General features: G+C 44.1%; 1 pseudogene; it reads right to left on the bottom strand.

Annotated features, from left to right (window-relative positions):
• Positions 1 to 1,103: 1,103 nt before the first annotated feature.
• LOC120025538 lies at positions 1,104 to 3,418 on the bottom strand (annotated as a pseudogene).
• Between the last annotated feature and the right edge of the window lie 338 nt (positions 3,419 to 3,756).

Below are 3,756 nucleotides of genomic sequence, written 5' to 3'. Positions count from 1 at the left end.
TACAGAAACCCAACCTAAAATCCCAAACAGCAAGCGATGCAGGTGTAAAAGCATGGTGGTAGGAAAAACTCCCTAGAAAGGCCAGAACCTAGGAAGAAACCTAGAGAGGAACAAGGCTATGAGGGGTGGCCAGTCCTCTTCTGGCTGTGCCGGGTGGAGATTATAACAGAACATGGCCAAGATGTTCAAATGTTCATAAATGACCAGCATGGTCAAAAAATAATAATCACAGTAGTTGTCGAGGGTGCAACAGGTCAGCAACTCAGGAGTAAATGTCAGTTGGCTTTTCATAGCCGATCATTGAGAGTATTTCTACCGCTCCTGCTGTCTCTAAAGAGTTGAAAACAGCAGGTCTGGGACAGGTAGCACGTCCGGTGAACAGGTCAGGGTTCCATAGCCGCAGGCAGAACAGTTGAAACTGGAGAATCAGCACGGCCAGGTGGAATGGGGAAAGCAAGGAGTCATCAGGCCAGGTATTCCTGAGGCATGGTCCTAGGGCTCAGGTCCTCCGAGAGAGAGAAAGAAAGAGAGAATTAGAGAGAGCATACTTAAATTCACACAGGACACCGGATAAGACAGGAGAAATACTCCAGATATAACAGACTGACCCTAGCCCCCCGACACAAACTATTGCAGCATAAATACTGGAGGCTAAGACAGGAGGAGTCGGGAGACACTGTGGCCCCATCCGACGATACCCCCGGACATTGCCAAACAGGCAGGATATAACCCCACCCACTTTGCCAAAGCACAGCCCCTACACCACTAGAGGAATAACTTCAACCACCAACTTACCATCCTGAAACAAGGCCAAGTATAACCCACAAAGATCTCCGCCACGGCACAAACCAAGGGGGGGCGTCAACCCGGACAGGAAGATCACGTTCGTAACTCAACCCACTCAAGCGACGCACCCCTTCTAGGGACAGCATGAAAGAGCACCAGTAAGCCAGTGACTCAGCCCCTGTAATAAGGTTAGAGGCAGAGAATCCCAGTGGAGAGAGGGGAACCGACCAGGCAGAGACAGCCAGGGCGGTTCGTTGCTCCAGTGACTTTCCGTTCACCTTCACACTCCTGGGCCAGACTACACTCAATCCTAGGACCTACTGAAAAGATGAGTCTTCAATAAAGACCTTAAAGGTTGAGACCGAGTCTGCGTCTCTCACATGGGTAGGCAGACCATTCCATAAAAATGGAGCTCTATAGGAGAAAGCCCTGCCTCCAGCTGTTTGCGTAGAAATTCTAGGTACAGTAAGGAGGCCTGCATCTTGTGACTGTAGCGTACGTGTAGGTATGTACGGCAGGACCAAATCGGAAAGATAGGTAGAAGCAAGCCCATGTAATGCTTTTGTAGGTTAGCAGTAAAACCTTGAAATCAGCCCTTGTCTTCACAGGAAGCCAGTGTAGGGAGACTAGCAATGGAGTAATATTATCAAATTCTTTGGTTCTAGTCAAGTTTCTTGGTAGCCGGAAAGTAGAGCATTGCAGTAGTCTAACCTAGAAGTGATAAAAGCATGGATTAATTTTTCTGCATCATTTTTGGACAAAGTTTCTGATTTTTGCAATGTTATGTAGATTGATCTTGATATGTCTTGATATTTTCGTCAAAAGAGAGATCAGGGTCCAGAGTAACGCCGAGGTCCTTCACAGTTTTATTTGAGACGACTGTACAACCATCAAGATTAATGGTCAGATTCAACAGAATATCTCTTTGTTTCTTGGGACCTAGAACAAGCGTCTCTGTTTTGTCTGAGTTTAAAAGTAGAACATTTGCAGCCATCCACTTCCTTATGTCTGAAACACAGGCTTCCAGAGAGGGCAATTTTGGGACTTCAACATGTTTCATTGAAATGTACAGCTGTGTGTCATCTGCATAGCAGTGAAAGTTAACATTATGTTTCCGAATGACATCACCAAGAGGTATAATATATAGTGAAAACAATAGTGGTCCTAAAACGGAACCTTGAGGAACACCGAAATTTACAATTGATTGGTCAGAGGACAACCCATCCTCAGAGACAAAATGATATATTTCCGACAGATAAGATCTAAAGCAGGCCAGAACTTGTCCGTGTAGACCAATTTGGGTTTCCAATCTCTCCAAAAGAATGTGGTGATCGATGGTATCAAAAGCAGCACTAAGGTCTAGGAGCACGAGGACAGATGCAGAGCCACAGTCTGACGCCATTAAAGGTAATTTACCACCTTCACAAGTGCAGTCTAAGTGCTATGATGGGGTCTAAAACCAGACTGAAGCTTTTCGTATGCATTGTTTGTCTTCAGGAAGGCAGTGAGTTGCTGCGCAACAGCTTTTTCAAACATTTTTGAGAGGAATGGAAGATTCGATATAGGCCAATAGTTTTTTTTATTTTCTGGGTCAAGTTTTGGCTTTTTCAAGAGAGGCTTTATTACTGCCACTTTTAGTGAGTTTGGTACACATCCGGTGGATAGAGAGCCGTTTATTATGTTCAACATAGGAGGGCCAAGCACATGAAGCAGCTCTTTCAGTAGTTTAGTTGGAATAGGATCCAGTATGCAGCTTGAAGGTTTAGAGGCCATGATTATTTTCATCAATGTGTCAAGAGATATAGTACTAAAAAACTTGAGTGTCTCCCTTGATCCTAGGTCCTGGCAAAGTTGTGCAGACTCAGGACAACTGAGCTTTGGCGTAATTTGCTTTCTAATGATCATGATCTTTTCCTCAAAGAAGTTAATGAATTTATCACTGCTGAAGTGAAAGCCATCCTCTCTCGGGGAATGCTGCTTTTCAGTTAGCTTTGCGCCAGTATCAAAAATAAATTTTGGATTGTTCTTATTTTCCTCAATTAAGTTGGAAAAATAGGATGATCGAGCAGCAGTGAGGGCTCTTCGTTACTGCACAAAACTAGGTCCAGAGAATGACTGTGGCAGTGAGTAGGTCGGGAGATATGTTGGACAAAACCCACTGAGTCAATGATGGCTCCGAAAGCCTTATGGAGTGGGTCTGTGGACTTTTCCATGTGAATATTAAAGTCACCAAAAATTGGAATAGTATCTGCCATGACTACAAGGTCCGATAGCAATTCGGGGAACTCAGTGAGGAACGCTGTATATGGCCCAGAAGGCCTGTCAACAGTAGCTATAAAAAGTGATTGAGTAGGCTGCATAGATTTCATGACTAGAAGCTCAAAAGACAAAAATGACGTTTTTTTTATAAATTGAAATTTGCTATCATAAATGTTAGCAACACCTATGCCTTTGCGGGATGCGCGGGGATATGGTCACTAGTGTAACCAGGAGGTCAGGCCTCATTTAACACAGTAAATTCATCAGGCTTAAGCCATGTTTCAGTCAGGCTAATCACATCAAGATTATGATCAGTGATTAGTTCATTGACTATAACTGCCTTGGAAGTGAGTAATCTAACATTAAGTAGCCCTATTTTGAGATGTGAGGTATCACAATCTCTTTCAATAATGGCAGGAATGGAGGAGGTACAGAAACAGAAACAGAAACTGTTTCGCTCACTCAGATGCTTTTTCTGGTGAGATACACTCAGCATCTTGTGAATTGAAGGACAATTATGAAAATGCAGAGACGAAGGGGGGGGGGGGGGGATTCTGCCTTCTTGGTCTTCACCTTTACCCAAGATGGTAATTTTGAGTTTCTTAAGTATCCTTATGATTACTCTGCTGTTTTCAATCAGGATCTCAGCGATCGCTGCCTCATTGTCTAAATCCGCTATGGGTCTGCGGTCAAACGACCACCCCTCATCAG

This window comes from Salvelinus namaycush, chromosome 31, assembly GCF_016432855.1.
Source record: "Salvelinus namaycush isolate Seneca chromosome 31, SaNama_1.0, whole genome shotgun sequence".
Classification (NCBI taxonomy): Eukaryota; Metazoa; Chordata; class Actinopteri; order Salmoniformes; family Salmonidae; genus Salvelinus; species Salvelinus namaycush.
The sequence above is the reverse complement of the archived record's forward strand: the minus strand, read 5'-3'. Positions and strand labels throughout refer to the sequence as shown.